The sequence below is a fragment of the Trachemys scripta genome, chromosome 9 (genome assembly GCF_013100865.1).
Source record: "Trachemys scripta elegans isolate TJP31775 chromosome 9, CAS_Tse_1.0, whole genome shotgun sequence".
Lineage (NCBI taxonomy): Eukaryota > Metazoa > Chordata > Testudines > Emydidae > Trachemys > Trachemys scripta.
The window spans coordinates 78337345-78354234 of NC_048306.1; the positions used below are offsets into that span (position 1 = coordinate 78337345).

Below are 16890 nucleotides of genomic sequence, written 5' to 3' on the forward strand. Positions count from 1 at the left end.
GAGGGGGAACAGCAGGTTTGTACTCCTCCATCTTGCATGGGATGAGCTGGAATATCTATCTTCTTTCATCTTTTCACTTCATCTCAGGTTTTGCTGAGGGAAGGAAAGCTGCATCCTTTTGTTATTGCTCCTCCTACTGATATTCTGATGCCCCCACCTACAAATTGCAGGGGGAAAGGAGGCATGTACTTCCTATCCCCCCTGTATAACTGTCAATCCAAGTGCTGTTGACAGAAGTCCAGGGAAGAGAGGACTCTTAGGAGTGTTGGCATATAGACATTGTCCTTAGTGTCTCATGGATAATTAAAACTGCATCTTGTCTTCCTTTCAAATGCAGATTCAGTTGAATTATTGAAACTGGCAGACATTAGGAAGCTACTTAAGCATTCACACTCACCTAGCACATAGACTTCCTAGAACCACAGCAAACATGCAGATTTATTTTGTAGGGATATCACTTTGATCTCATTTTTGGAAGAGAAGACTGGACCTTGACTATATTAAATCAGTTCTATGAGATAGGCGTATCTCCATTTATTATTTATTTATTTATTAGAACTACTGGTTTAATACCCATTCAGCTGAAGTCAAGTTACATCTTGAGTCTATCACTTGAGAAAAGTAATAAGATAGAATGTCCTGGATTCTTGAAGGGAAGAAAGATATACATTTGGGCTATTTATAGGGACTCTGTCAAAACTAGTAGACTCAGAGTTTGACCTCCTGTACCTTTCTTCTTGCATGTGTTTGCAAAGTTCCTCCAGTTCTTTGTCCTTATATTTGTACTAGATTTCCTTTGAAAAAAAATTATGCATAAAGATTATTTCATTGTACATACACATTCTGTTCCTGGGTTAAAATCACTCCCATATATAACAACTGGGCTGGGCTGGGCAGTGCCTAGGAAAGAGGCAGGCCTTAGCAGCCACATAACATCTGAATCCGCTGAAGGCAACAGATATAAAGTACTTTCCCTTCACTCAAAACATGAGTAGCTTCTATGACTTTATAGAAGACCCACTGAGCTTTCATGGGCCAGCAGCTATGGAGACAAATATGTGTAGAATCCAGTCCTGTATTATATCTAGGCAGCCCGGGTTACAGAGTCCCAGGCAGCCCAGTGGGTTACAGAGACCTCCTATCAGAACCTTTTTATCCTGCCCCCCAACTGCTACAGGTGTGAGAATATAATTTAAACCCGCAAACTAGACCCCTGAGATGCTGGATGGAAAGCGGGGGAAGGAGGGAATCCACCTAGCAATTCGCAAACTTTGCCATATGGGAAAATTCCCTTCCAGGCCCCAAACAAAGTTAAGAGACTAGCCTACCCCCTGGCATAGTGCCAGATATAAGTCACTAGATAAGGGTGGGGCGGAACAGTCAAACTGGCCACTGGCCAGCAGCAAAAGCAAATAGAGCACAAAATGGCCACTTGCCAGGAGCTAGAGCAAAGAGAAGCCACCCCACTCCCTGGCAGCTGACAGCCAATCAGCCAGCCCCGATGGCTCTGCAGCTGAATGGCAGCAGGAATGGTTGGGACAGATAAGTCCTCCCCCAGCCTTGCCATTTAGGGTGGAGGGGGAAGGGAGGAGGAAATAAGAAAGAAGCACCCTTCCATGTCCCCATATGTACATGCTGCAAGAAGGGGGAGGGGGAACCAAGGGTAGCATGTATTTCACTACCACACCTATTCTTATTTGGGATCTCTCCCCCACATACACACACATGCACTTCCAGCTGTATGGGGGCGGAGGGAGTGTAGCAGTGTCCCTATTGCCTCTGGACTCATCCAAGACACGTGCCGGCTAGTGAGGGAAGCATTCTTTTCTGAGCGCAGTGGTCAGAAATGCTTACTGTGGCAATCCTTACATTGTTATCCACAGATGCGCACACTCACTCTGGGGATGGCCACCTCTATAAGAACCTGGATAGTTAGATGGGACTTTGATAGGAATGCTGAACTACCTCTTCATGCTTTAAGATCCAAAGGTGAACACCTAACTGAACAATGTGGGGAATCTCTGTTAGGAGTCCATTTGGAGATTTCTGCCCTCCCCTGGATTTTTTTTTCTGCAGGAGGGGATGCTCCAGCCCATGGGGGACTACTATAAACAAATTAGAATATACTTACAAGCATGAACAATACAAACTCTTTCTAGGTTGTTAGTATTTCCATAACCAACCTGTATTGTATTGATTTTACCAAACTGTGTAACTGGGCGTACATCATGGCTTGCGGTGTATTCTCACAGCATTTACACATGAACCAGCCCTATCTGATCATGTAGTCTATCTGCCTGCCACCAGAGGTGTGCTTCCTACATCACAGGTGTTAGTGTGTGCACCAGGCTAATTTTAAATATCCTAAGAGATGGGGATGTTCTCACTTCCCTTTGGAGACTTTTCCATACCTAGATGTATCTTACTATCAGGGTGCTTTTCTTGATATTCAGGCTAAATCATCCTTTTCATAATTTCAGTTGATTGCTCCTATTTAGAAGTTCTTGACCTGCACTACCCTGTGTAACTCCTCACTCCTTGGTTTTACTCTCTTTAAATATTTGTAGACTCACCATTCTGTCCCTTCCTCCTCCCCCTCCCCCACTTACTCACTCCTTAGCCAAGCTAGACACATTTAGCTCTCTTAATTGCTCCTCATACTGCAAATCAATCCCTTCAGCCTTTTTGGCGCTTAATTGATCTCCCAGGATTTGTCAATATCCTTCAGGTTAATGGTAGTGCCCAAAAATGAACATAATATTCCAACTGCAGTTGCAGAGGGCTAAATGGGATCATATAGGCACAGCTGTGAATTGGGGACAGCATAGAGCTGCCTGACTTTGGGGAAGCACATAGGAGGCTGAACAACCACTACTAGGAGTCTGTGGGGTGCACTTTATGCTCCTCTGCACCTGGCCAACTTTCCTGAGTGGCGCATCAGGAATAGCAGAATCATAACCTTGCTGTGTTCTCACCTCTTTGGGATGCTAGGTGCCCTGGGATATTAAGTCAGGTGCAGCCTTTAGCTGCAGGGAAAAGAGGTGGGGCCTAAATCCTGTCACACTGAGACTTCCCACAGCCAGTTCCTGCCCTTAATTTAGTGCTCGCTTCGGCAGCACGTGTACTAAAATAGGAAGGCTAGCACATACTCACCATGTCATTAGCTTCCCTGACAGCTCATCTACACTCAAGGAGGAGAGCTGGAAGTCCCTGGGGAGGGCGGTGGAAAATCAGGAACCAGGGAATGTCTACGCTCTAATTACAGGTGCGATTGCAGCTCAGGCAGGTGTACTCGCACCAGCTTTAATCTAGCTAGTGCAGCTACAACTAGTAGTGAAGATGCAGCAGCACAGGCTTCAGGGTGGGCTACACAATCACACCAGCGATCCTGGGTTTATATTTGCTTTGCTAATCTGCCCAGGCTGCCACATCTTCACTGGTATTTTTAGCAAAGCTAGCCAGAGGAAAGCTAGCACAGGGATGCTAGCCTGTCCTATGGCCCTACTTCTCACTGCAGTGCAGACATCTCCTCGCCCTACTCCTGGGGCCCTGCAGCATCTTTCCTCAGACTGGATTGTAGTGTTACACTCCAGCACACGCTAATTTAGAAAGCAATTGTCTCTGGGGTCTGCAAATTCTGACATTTCCTAATTACCCTGTTACCCGCTCTTTATTTTACACTATTCCTAATTCTTACTGTTCTAATCCCAAGTTATTCGCGTGTCTCTTCTTTCTTGATAACAATGTATTTATTTTAAAAGAGCTCCGTATCTCATCTGTTTTTCAGCTATTAATTTCATCATCTTCGTTTGGTAGATGACCTACTTTCTCCCTACCACTCTCCTTCCTCTGCTACAGTTGGTAAAACCCTCTGCCTTGGCTAGCATTCTGTATTGTTTTTAAATTGCACTTAGGTGGCTCAAGGGAGCTGGACCCTGGCGGTAATTCTCCAGAAGAGAGCTTGCTGCTAGTGTCAAGTAGTGGAACCATCTTCTGGGCCTGCCACCTCACCTCACCCTAATGGTGGACAGGAGGGGTGTGGTGGGGACGTAGCTGGTTTTCTGTGGGTGACAGGGGCCCTAAAGGACCATGTGACAATGGTATAAGTTAGAACAGCCCCTATGCTGCATTAACTCAGGATGGGGTTGGGCCAGCATAGATTCAGTGACCTCCAGTGGTGCAACTGGAATCCATTTCTTACCAGTGGGGACGGGGAGGAAGAGGAGCAGCTTACGGGGGGTGGGGGGGTATATGTGACCACCTCACATGAGTCCTTCCTGAACCCAGCCTGGGGTCCTCACGCTCTCCCCATCCCCTCCCTGTGATCCATGCCCCCTTATCTGGGGGGAATCTCTGTCTTCCTCCTCTGTGCCGGAGACTTCGGAACTGTAGCGGCGAAAGGAGCAGAACGCCCACAGCTCCTCCGACGCGGCTCTAGCGCCCCAGCCAATCCACGCAGGGTCTCCTCCGTCTGTGGGCAGGGATGGGGGCGGTACAGCCACGCCGGAGGAGCTGTCGGGAACCACAGTAGGGGAATGGAGCAGAACACTGGCAGCTCCTCCAGTGTGGCTGTACCACCCCCGGCCCTGCCCTCTTGAGGGGATGCTTTACATATGGAGGAGGCCCTGCGTGGAAAGTGTGGGTACTGCTGCACTGGAAGAGATGCTGGCATGGGGCTGCCCAGTGGCTCCACGTTCTGCTCCTCCTGTGTCTTTCCGGTATGCCGTACCAGCTATAAATATCTAGCTGGTACGGTGTATCGTACTGTACCACTGTACTTGTACTGCTGTTGACTTGTAACAGTTTCCCTGACAGTCCCCAACTTCTGCTGCATGAAGCTGAGTTCAGATACTGAGAAGAACTGAGCCCCATGAGTTCTTACCTACATTTTATCGCTACACTAGCTCTGCAGCTCCAGCACCCTTGTTTCTATAAAGGATTCACTTGTGCTCCATGCCATAGAGGCAGCAATATAAACATGTTTGCTTTTTTCCAATAGGAATGGCATTTGGTCTGAGCTCAGCTTTGGCTGTCTTCATCTAAGGTGCTGATTTTGGCTAAGCCTCAAAAAGATGGGTGATGCCATAAATAAGCATTAACGAGGAGGACGATCTCTTTGCCTTCCACAATAGGAATTCCTTATTTTTAAGCCTGTCTGTACCAAACCACATTTTCCATTCAAGTGCTACTCAAACTTTCCTGCTTTTCACTTTTTCTGTCAGAGGTTACCCAAGAAACATGGTGACCTATATGGACAGTGGGGTGGTGGGCCTTTTTTCCCACTCAGTCTGAGAGTGTAACATTAGTGTACCTACAGAAACAGACAGGGAATGGTGGTAACATCTCATTCATACTTCTACTCATTGGCCTCAGGTTTGGGTAGGGCTTTTCTATAAGTAAGATTTAGAATTTGGCAAGGTCAAAGAATGTTTGGTGTTGGTTTTCAAGGTTACCAAATTCATGGTCCATTATGGTCAATTTCACAGCCAGGGGTTTTTTAAATGGGTCAATTTCACGATTTCAAATGTTTACATCTGAAATTTCACAGTGTTGTAACCATGGGGGTCCCGAACCAAAATGGGACTGTGAGGGGGTTGTAAAGCTGTTGTATGGAGTAGCAGGATTGCCACCCTCACTTCTGTGCTGCCTTCAGAGCTGTGTGCTGAGGGCAGCAGTTACAGAACTTCCTGCAACAGGAGGAGGCTTCCAGAGGTGGAGCTGAATCTGATCTCCCCATGCTACTGGGAGCGCCCCAGCCAGGGGCTCCTAGATGCTAGTCCCGGCTGGCTGGGGAGGGACAGTACTGGCTCTTCTCCACGCGGCTGCTCTTGCAGGGAGATCAGACCCACCTCCGATAGCTCTGCTGGCTGCAGGAAGCTCCAGGGCTGGGCAGCAGCCCCAGAACTTCCTGCAACTGGAGGAGGTTCCCAGAGGTGGGTCCAACTTCCCCCATGCTGCCAGGAGCACCCAACCCAGGGGCTCCTAGCTGCTAGTCCCGGCCAGTGGCAGATTGTGTGTGTGTGTGTGGGGGGGGGGGGGGGGGGGCACAGAAAAATGGGTGCCCTGAGCCCCGGCAGGAGACAGCGTACCACCCTCACTTCTGTGAAACCCCTGGAGGTGGGTCTGATCTCCCGACCGAGAGCAGCCGTGCAGGGGAAGGACGACTTCTATCCCTCCCTAGCCTGGCCTGGACTACCAGTTAGGAGCCCCCGCCTGGGACACTCCCAGCAGCAGCAGGAGATCAGATTTCACGGGAAAGGGCTTATTTCACGGTCTGTGACACATTTTTCACGGCTGTGAAATTGGTAGTGCCTTGCTGATATCCAATGAGCTGTTTCCCTCGCGTGTTTTCATTAAATTTATATGATGCATCTATTTGTACAGGGGGATGTTTTCATTCACAAGAGTGTTTTATGCAAGCCGTTTTAAGTGAAATGGATGTATTTTTTCTTATACCAATTCACAGTGTAGAGGGCACCCAAAGGTGAAATCACTACTTGTTTGTTGCAAAATAATAGCATTAAGGAAGCTATAATTAGTTTAGTGATGAGCAGAAATAAATTTGTCCATAATTGAAGGCTATTTCACTGTATCTTCCTTTTAATGAGTGCATGAATATTTGCTTTGTTTCTGGACAGGATATTATGCAAATGAATTACAAGTCTCTTACCTTCCACAATCTATTTTGGTTCTGATGTTATTATCACTTATCTGAAGCTAAAGAATGAGATGGAATTTATATCTGTTATGAACAGCATTATGTGAATTGTTAATTGGTGAGGCTTAGCGCTAATTTGCCTGGGCTCTATGTGCCAGGTAATTTTTTAAGTAGTTGTATATTCTTTTCATTACAGCCTTGTTGAAGACAGAGTTATAACTCAAACAACACTAAAATTAAAACTCAGTTTTTGGGAAATTGCTTTCTTGCTGCCCAAGGGACAAGCTCCAGTAGTAGCATCTTCTAGACAAAATTCGGCACATTAGTGAGAAGGGTTTGCTCTTCTTAAGGTTTAATTAAAAGCCCATTGGAAAGCAAATAAGAGGCTTAGTGGTGTGAATCTCTTTCCACTTCTTCATTCTCAGCTAACAGCTGTATAGGAGCAGCGGCAGCAAACAATGTCTGGACCTCAGTTCTGAAGTTCATGTGTGGAACCTTCACTAATCTTCCACGGGGAATCAGAGAACCTGAATTTTGGTTAACTGTTCAGGGCTAAAGGAGGTAACATCTTTGGCTTTTTAATAACATAAGATTCTAGCCCTTTTTGTTGTGGTGAGTGAATATTTTGTTATGGTGGGTTTTTTTCTCAAAAATCATAGGTTATTCAGAGTCTCTCTTCAAGGCTGGCTTTTTTGGGGCCTTTGAACAATAGCTGTGGGTCTTTTGTGTTCTGAGAGAGCAATAAATAAAAATCCTTGACTCTGAGGAGGGTGGCACTTCTAGTACTAGGACTGACACAGCTTCCCTTCCAGCATCTAGCTGACTCGGACAAGCCACTCTGGCCTCTAGGCAAAGCTCAGTAGTATGTAATGAAGTATGGTCCTAGTGTACTAAGAACAACAATGCAAGACAGAAACTTCTCTGTTCTAATCCTGGCTCTGACATTGACTTCCTCTGTGGTCATGTCACCTAAACTTTTTTCCTAGCTGTAAAGAGAGAGGAACAAAGAATATAGGCCATATTTACAGGATGGGGGTCTCAATCCTGGGAAGCAGAGAATCTGAAAAGGATTTGGGGGTTGTGTTGGATAATCAGCTGAACATGAGCTCCCAGTACAATGCTGTGGCCCAAAGAGCCAATCCGATCCTGGAATGTATAAATGGGGAATTTTAAATTAGAGAAAAGTGTTCTTACCACTGTATTTTGACACTGCTATGACCATTGCTGAGATACTATGTCCAGTTCTGGTGCCCATATTTCAAGAAGGAAGTTGATAAATTGGAGTGGGTTCAGAAAAGACCTACAAGAGTGACTAAAGAATTAGTAAACATGCTTTATAGTGAAAGACTCAAAGAGCTCCATCTATTTAACTTAACAAAGAGAAGGTTAAAGAGTGACTTGATTACAGTCTATAAGTATCTACATGGCGCCAGTGCCGGGTTTACAATGGCTCCAGTGGCTCCATGGAGCCGGTCCCATGCTCATGCTTGCACTGCGCCCCAAGACCCCACTGGCTCCCCCCGCCCACCACTTGCTTCTCTTGGCCTGCCCACTGGCTGACCGAGGGCTCCTCTCTGCCCCTTGGCCCCACCCTCTGTTCCTCTCAGCCCCCTGACCGGACCCCAGTGCACCTCCGGCTCTGCGCAGTCTCTGCTTCTCACCACCTGTGGGGCCCCACCTGTCTCCCCAGAGCTGAGCTGCCTGGGACTGGTGCAGAATCCTGGCCAGTCTCAGCCAGGTGTGTAGGGGGGGAACAGTGTGGAGGGCTTGGCTGGGCCCCTCCAGGCAAATATGTCTTGAGGGATCCTGGCCAGGGCAGGTCCTGGCCTGGCTGATCACGCCACTCCCAAGGGGACGGAGTGATTCCCAGCCCTGGGACCAGCCCTGGCTGCGCTGACGGCTCAGCCTGGCAGACAGTCACCTCCCAGCAGGGCCAGTGAGTGTGGCCGGGACTCGGGAGGCAGGGCTTGGGGGAGTGGGTCTGTGGGAAGTATGGGGGGGAGTGCTGGGCTGTGAAGGGGCAGGGAGGATCTGTGTGTGTTGGAGCATGAGGGAGTGGGGCTTCTGTGGGGGGTGCTGGGCAGTTGTGGTGGGGCTGTGGGCAGGGGTGGTGTTGTGCAGAGTGCTGAGCATTTGTGGGTGGGTCTGGGGGGGCACTGGACATATTGGGTCTGGGGGGCTTCTGGCCATAGGGAGTCTGGGGATGTGTGGGGGGAGGGGGGATGTGTGGTGTGGCATGGGCCTGTCCCTGAGGGGAAGGGGCACGCTGGCAGCACAGCGCCGGGCAGGCCACTGTGCGTCTGGCAACTGCGGGTTTGTAAATAGTGCCCGGCACTGGGTGGAGTGGGGCTTCACCTGCCATGCCATGCCCCATTGCCTCTGTCTGGCCCCTCGCTCTGGGGACTGACCTTCCTGCACCATGCTCCATTGCCTCCATGGGGGCCCACAAATATGTTTGACGCCGGGCCCACAAAAGGTTAATCTGGCTCTGGGTACAAATATTTAAGAAGGGCTCTACAATCTAGCACAGAGAGGTATAAACATGATCCATGTGGAAGTGGAAGCTAGGCAAATTCAGACTGGAAATAAGAGTGTACATTTTTAACAATGAGTGTAATTGATGATTGGAACAATTTAGCAAGGATGGTGGTGGATTCATCACTGACAATTTTGAAATTGACGGGATGTTTTTCTAAAAGATCTGCTCTAGGAATTATTTGGGGATGTTCTATGGCCTGTATTATACAGAGATTAGAATAGATTATCACAACGGTCCCTTTTGGCCTGGGAATCTATGAATCTATATGGGAATAACAATTAGAACTGGTCAGAAAATGTTTTACCCCATAGAAAATGTGGAGCTTCTGGCAAAACTCCCCCCCCAAAAACAGTAAAAGTCAGAAATGCTTCTACACTGTCTCATTGGAGCTGTAGTTTGGGTATTTCATGTTCCTGTTTTCCTCTCTAGGTCAGGCTCCGTGGTGGGGTTACATCTTCATGATGCACCATGGTCTCCAAAGCACCATTCACCAAGTCCTGTTACTTCTAAGCACAAGGTCCACAGCGACACCCTTCAAAACTTTCCTGGTAGTTGCCTCTGTTTGCGGCTCTCGAGTTTGCCTAGTAAGAGACTTTTTATACCAAGTCTCCCAGTTGAGTTTAAACTTCGTTTAGTTCAGCTCCACATCCCACCACAAGGAAGCGATTAACCACTCCGAGACTTCAAAGAGTAAGGCTGATTAAAGCTCCAGGCAAGGAGAGGGAGTTGTGACATTGCACTCTATATGATTTTATGAAAATATGCTAATGAGTGTGAATATAATATAACCAAAATATGCTTCATGCAAAAGGTCTCTTATTAAGGTATCATTACAAAGCTTATAATCTACTGAGTGTGGTCATCCTATTTGTATAAATGTATCACTCTTGTTTCTGAAACTAGAAATATGAAATATAACTCTGAGGGCCTATTGTAATTATGCAAAGTGTGGGCCATTAATGGTGGTTTGGAATCTTGATGGCTCCCATCAGCCAGGACAATTGACTATGGATGGCTCTGTTTGCAGGCAGGCCTTCCAGTGAGTCAGGCTGGGAGGAATGAAGGCTTGGAGTCTCTCTCAGGAAATGTGACCATGTCACCTGGTACTGAAATCCATCTTAAACCTGGTGCTTTTCCATTTAGAAGGGAGAGGGATGGGGATCCAGAGAGACAAAAGATTCCCGCCTTCTGCCAAAGCCATATAAGGGGGTGGAACAGAACAAAGGGGGCTGCAATCATGAGAAATCCCCTACCTACCACCTCAGCTGGAACAAAGACTGTACCAGGGGGAAGGATTGTGCCCAGTCTGTGATAGAAGCTTATTGAAACATCTCTGAGGGTGAGATTTTATCTGTATTCAGCTTTCTTACTGTATTAGGCTGTAGCGAGGCGGTGGGATACCTCACAGCCCTGCTGACGGCCGAACCTCCCCTAATACCAATGTGGGCGGAGCCATTGGGTCCGGCGCCCGCCCCTCCGAGGTCATGGCCCCGAACCAGAAGTATAAAAGCCTGCCTGCAGAGCTCAGTAGAGCCCAGGCCGGCGGAGAGAGCAGACATCTGTGGCCGAGCTCCCGCTTGGGAAACAGCCGCAGGCCGCGACCAGCCTGCTGACTCACCGGCTGGTCGAACCTACCTCTCGCCCGGTACCCCGAGGAGGACTGGCCAAGCCTGCCCCATGCCAGCTACCCCGAGGAGGACTGGCCGAGCCTGCCCTGTGCCAGCTACCCTGAGAAGCCAATGCTGGTGGAGAGCACCGATGACACTAAGACGGCCCAGGTACCCTACGAGGGGGAGTATGGAAGTAGCCCGGGGGCAGCCGACCCCAGTCTGACTGCTGCACTGCCAGAGCCGATGTCAGTGTTGCGGCCAGGATCCCCACTGACAGCAGCGAGTTTCCGTCGCTGCTAGGGCCCCAGGCTGGGACACAGTGGAGTGGGAGGGCCTGCGTCCCCCTGCCACCCACTCCTTGGGTGGCAGACTCCCCCCTTTTGCCCTGACCTAGGGCCTGGGCTGCTACAAACTCTAACTCTGACCCAGCCCCTGCTAAAGGCCTAGGTTACTGACTACCTATTTGCTTGCTGCCCCGCCCTGCCCTAGGGCCGGGACTGCTATAGACATTGCCTCAGCCTCTGTGTAGCAAGGCAGTGGGATGCCCCGTTGATGGCTGAACCCCGGCAGAGACTGTTACACGTGGTACCAGAAGTGGGGAGCTCTTTCCCAGAATGTGGGCATGAGCCATTGACCCCTGTGAGAAGGGGTCTGGGGGGAGCGGTCCCCCACAGGAGACATGGACTTAACCAAGCTCTTCACGCTCCTGATGGAGAGCCAGGTGCGACAGCAGGCAGCCCAACTTCAGCAGCAACAGCAGCAGCAGGCCGCCCAGCTCCAACAGCACCAACAGCTCGTCCAGCAGCTGGGAGCCCAGCAGCAGCAGCTGATACAGGACCTGACTGTGCAAAACCGGGAGTTCCAGCAACAATGCTTACAGCAGTTGGCAACAGCCTTGCCCTGGCCCATGGGGCCCCAGCCGGGAGACCCAGATGGGGCTCCCCGATTCACCCTGCCTGTAAGACTGACAAAGATGGGACCACAGGATGACCCCAAAGCCTTTCTGGTGACCTTTGAAAGAGTTGCGCACGTTGCCGGGTGGGCGCCAGACCAGTGGGCCACCCTCCTGGCACCATACCTGACGGGGACGGCGCAAACAGTCTACCGGGGGTTATCCACGGAGGATGCAAGAGACTATACCCAGGTAAAGGCGGCCATTTCAGACACCCTAGACATCAGCCCCGAAACCTTCCGTCCGCGGTTCTGGGCTCTGTCCTACACACCGGGTGCCCGACCCCGGTTGGTGGCCCAGGAGCTGAGAGACCTGTGTCGGGGATGGCTACTACCTGACAGATGGAACCCCGAGGAGCTCACTGAGCAAATCCTGTTGGAATAGTTCATCCACATCCTCCTGTCACGGGGGAGGGCTTGGGTCCTCTGCCACCGGCCTCCAACTGTAGCAGCCGCCGTCGCCCTCATGGAAGACTTCCTGGCAGTGGAAACCCTGGTCGGGCCGGGTATGCGGGGCCACCCTCCAGGGCTCGATCGCCCCAACCCCGAGAGATGGGTGAGCACCCGAGCTGAACCACGAAATCCCCCGTGGAATCAGGAGCCCTGGTATAGATGTCCGGAGGGTCCCCCTCGGCCTGCCCCCATGGGGCCCGAGACCTGGGCCGGCCGTGGCCCGCGGAGTCCCCCTAGGAACCAGGGGGGAGGCTCAGCTTGACCCGGGCGACCCAAAATTGGGCCCTTTTTCTCCTGTGGGAAGCGTGGGCATCTCCAACATGACTGCACTGAGATGGACTGCAGCTTTGGGCACGTTTGCGCCGGAGAGAACCGTGCCCGACCGCCGCAGGCTGCCAAGGTCACCGTGCCCGTCGTTGTCGGAGACTGCCAGGCGTGGGCCCTGGTTGACTCTGGCTGTGGACAAACCCTAGTCCGCCAAAGCCTGGGCTTCCCTGAAGACCCCCAGCTGGGGAACATCCTATTGCAGTGCATCCATGGTGACGTTCGACCTTACGCCAGTGCCCGAGTCCCACTGACCGTTGACGGAGTCACGCAGACCATGGTGGTTGGCCTGGCCCCGCGACTCGCCTACCCCGTGATCTTGGGGCGGGACTGGCCAGAGTTCCCGGGCGTCCTGGGCTCCCATGCGCAGGAGAGCCCCGATATCACCACTGCCTTGGAGGGGGGACTGCCACGAGGACCCCACCGAGGAGGCGTAAGAAGTGGGACCTCGGAGCCAAGAAGGCGTGCCTAAAGACCTCCCACTAACATCGACATGACCCTCAGATTGGCACGGACTTCTGCCGAGACCAGAGGGAGGATCTCACCCTGAGTCGGGCGTATGAACAGTTGGCGGTGGTAGACGATGCTCTGATCCCGTCCGGGCCAAGGTATGGCCGCGGTTTGAGCTACGACGTGACTGCCTCTATCGGGTGGACCGAGATTCCCGCACCGGGGAGGTCCAGAGACAACTGATGGTGCCGCTGTGCCACCAACGAGCGGTGATGAAGCTCGCCCATGAGGTCCCCGCGGCCGGGCACCTGGGTCAAGAAAAGACCCTCGCCCGGATTCTGTCTCAGTTTTTCTGGCCTGGGGCGCACCAGGAGGTGCGAAATTATTGTAGTTCCTGTCCAGAGTGCCAGCTCGCTGCTCCCCCATCGACGGCCCCGGCCCCACTGGTCCCCATGCCCATTATGGAGACCCCGTTTGAGCGGGTGGCCATGGATTTGGTGGGACCCCTCCTGAGGAGCTGGGCTGGGTTTCTATACATCCTGGTCATAGTGGACTACGGGACCCGCTTCCCCGAAGCCGTCCCGCTCCGGAGCATCACCGCAAGGACCACTGCTGACGAGCTTGTCAAGGTCTTTGCCCACGTGGGCTTGCCCCAGGAGATCCTTGCCGACCAGGGTACCAACTTCACCTCCCGGTTGCTGTGGCAGGTCTGCAGACTCCTTGGGATTAAGCAGCTACGCACCTCTGTGTACCACCTGCAGACTGATGGCCTAGTCGAGCAGTTCAACCGCACCCTGAAAGACATGTTGCGCAAGTTCTCCCCTGAGGACCTGCGCCAATGGGACCAGTTGATCCCACCATTGCTCCTGGCTGTCCGTGAAGTACCCCAGGCCTCCACCAAATTCTCTCCCTTCAAGCTGCTATATGGCCGTCGTCCGAGGGGACTGCTGGATCTCATGAGAGAGACCTGGGAACAAGCCCCGTCACCCACGTAGGGCCTTCTCCAGTATGTCCTCCAGCTGCAGGGACGCCTAGCACAAGCCGGAACCCTAGCTCGAGAGAATTTGAAGGCCGTGCAGGAAGCTCAGGCCCAAACATATAACCGAGAGGCCCGAGTCCGTGAGTTCCAACCTGGCGACCGGGTTCTGCTTCTCTTACCCTCCAGTGAATCCAAACTTCTGGCTCGGTGGCAGGGGCCATATGAGGTGATCCGGAAGATCGGGCCGTTCACCTATGAGATCAACCAACCAGACCACTGGTATCACGTCAACCTCCTGAAACCCTGGCGGCAACGGGAAGGCCTCTTAATTAATCCCTGTCCACCAAAGCCCGAGTTAGGGCCCCGGGTTACACCGACCGAAGACGTCACCACACCACAGCTCAGAGAGTCCTTGACTGTGGAACAACGGAAACAGACCAGGTGCCTCCTACAGGCGTTCCGTGGGACGTTCACCGCCCAGCTGGGCTATACGACCCTCATGTACCATACCATTCAGACGGAGCCAGGGGTGATGATCCGAGAGTCAATGAGACCCCTACCCTATCGTATGCAGCAGTTCATCGAAGAGGAAGGCTGAGCGATGCTAGAGCTGGGTATCATTGAACCATCACAAAGCGAGTGGTGCAGCCCAGTAGTCCTAGTTCCCAAACCAGACGGCACACAGCGCTTTTGCATAGATTTCCGCCAGGTTAATTCCATCTCGAAGTTCGACGCATACCCCATGCCTCAGGTAGAGGAGCTGCTGGACCGTTTAGGCAAGACCCGCTTCCTCATGACCCTTGACCTAAGCAAAGGGTAATGGCAGATTCCCCTCGACCCCACGTCACAGGAGAGAACTGCTTTCGCCACCGCCACGGTGCTCTACCAGTTCACCCGGATGCCCTTCAGTCTCCATGGTGCCTCCGCGACATTCCAGCGGCTCATGGACCGCCTCCTTCTTCCTCATCGAGAGTACGCGGCCGCGTGCCTGGATGACGTAGTCATTTATAGCGACCGGTGAGAGAACCACCTGGAGCGCATAGCGGCTGTCCTGAGGTCCCTACGAGCCGCGGGGTTAACCGCCAACCCAAAGAAGTGCCGCATCGGGTGGCAGGAGACCACCTACCTGGGCTACACGGTTGGAGGGGGACAAGTGAAACCCCTTGTCGGAAAGGTTCAAACCCTAGTGGCATGCCCACCACCCACTATGAAGTGCCATGTATGCCAATTTCTGGGGCTTGCGGGCTATTACCGGAGGTTCATCCCCGATTTTTGCCTCCATTGCTGCTCCCTTAACAGAGCTCCTCACCAAAACCAGTCCCAGATGGGTGGAATGGACTCCGGAGTGTGACAGCGCCTTCCAGGCCCTCAAAGACTGTCTCTGCTGCGAACCTGTCCTGTACAGCCCTGACTTTGACCAAGGGTTCGTCCTCCAGACCGACGCCTCGGAGGTAGGATTAGGGGCGGTCCTGTCTCAGGAGGTGGATGGGGAAGGAGCACCCAGTTATATATCTCAGCCGGAAATTATTCCCACGGGAAAGACACTACGCTGTAATAGAGAAGGAGGCCCTAGCAGTAAAATGGGCCTGTGATGCCCTGTGTTATTACATCCTAGGGGCCCCTTCATACTAGTCACTGACCCCGCCGCACTTCGGTGGCCCGGATGAAGAACAATAATATGAGGTTAACGCGGTGGTACCTGGTGTTACAACCCTATGCTTGTACCATCCGCCATAGGGCCGGTAAGGATCATGCAGACTCCTTGTCCCGCCTGGCAGAGTTGGACGGGTGTGGACCCGAGGGACGGGAGCCAGCCTTGGGGGGGGGGGGTGTAGCGAGGCGGTGGGATACCCCACAGTCCTGCTGACGGCCGAACCTCCCCTAATACCAACATGGGCGGAGCCACCGGGTCCGGCGCCCGCCCCTCCGAGGTCACGGCCCTGACCCGGAAGTATAAAAGCCCGCCTGCAGAGCTCAGTAGAGCCCAGGCCAGCGGAGAGAGCAGACGTCCGTGGCCGAGCTACCACTTGGGAAACAGCCACAGGCTGCGACCGGCCTGCTGACTCACCAGGTACCCTGAGGAGGACTGGCTGAGCCTGCCCCGTGCCAGCTACCCTGAGGAGGAGCCGAGCCTGTCCTTCGCTACCTACCCAGAGGAGCCAATGCTGGTGGAGAGCACCGACGACACTAAGATGGCCCAGGTACCATACGAAGGGGAGTGTGGAAGTAGCCCGGGGGCAGCCCCCAGTCTGGCTGCTGCACTGCCAGAGCCGATGTCAGTGTGTTGTGGCCAGGATCCCCACTGACAGCAGCGAGTTTCCGTCGCTGCTAGGGCCCCAGGCTGGGATGTGGAGTGGGATGTGGAGTGGGAGGGCCTGCGTCCCCCCTGCCACCTACTCCTTGGGTGGCAGACTCCCACCTTTTGCCCTGACCTAGGTCCTGGTCTGCTACTAACTCTAACTTTGACCCAGCCCCTGCTAAAGGCCTGGGTTACTGATGCCTATTTGCTTGCTGCCCCGCCCTGCCCTAGGGCCAGGATTGCTATAGACATTGCCTCAACCTCTGTGTAGCGAGGCGGTGGGATACCCCACAGCCCCACTGATGGCCGAACCCCGGCCGAGACTGTTACATAGGCATAGACTTGAGTGTTTTATTTTATTTTGTTTGGTAATTCACTTTGTTCTGTCTGTTATTACTTGGAACCATTTAAATCCTACTTTCTGTATTTAATAAAATCACTTTTTACTCATATTTAACTCAGAGTATGTATTAATACCGGGGGGGCAAACAGCTGTGCATATCTCTCTATCAGTGTTATAGAGGGTGAACAATTTGAGTTTACCCTGTATAAGCTTTATACAGGGTAAAATGGATTTATTTGGGATTTGGACCCCATTGGGAGTTGGGCATCTGAGTGTTAAAGACA

At 52.1% G+C, this 16890-nt stretch overlaps 2 long non-coding RNA genes across 3 annotated transcripts in view; one reads left to right on the plus strand and one right to left on the minus strand.

The window, feature by feature from the left end:
* LOC117883267 overlaps positions 1-16890 on the minus strand; it is a 203445-nt gene that overhangs the window by 62947 nt on the left and 123608 nt on the right. The gene's annotated exons all lie outside the window — the stretch shown is intronic.
* LOC117883266 overlaps positions 1-16890 on the plus strand; it is a 79996-nt gene that overhangs the window by 51020 nt on the left and 12086 nt on the right. The window contains exon 3 of one of the 2 annotated variants that reach the window (XR_004647221.1): positions 7084-7184. The exons of the other annotated variant lie outside the window; for it this stretch is intronic. This is a non-coding gene — a long non-coding RNA (uncharacterized LOC117883266). Of the gene's footprint in view, positions 1-7083; positions 7185-16890 lie in introns of those variants that run through there. 2 annotated transcript variants of the gene reach the window in all.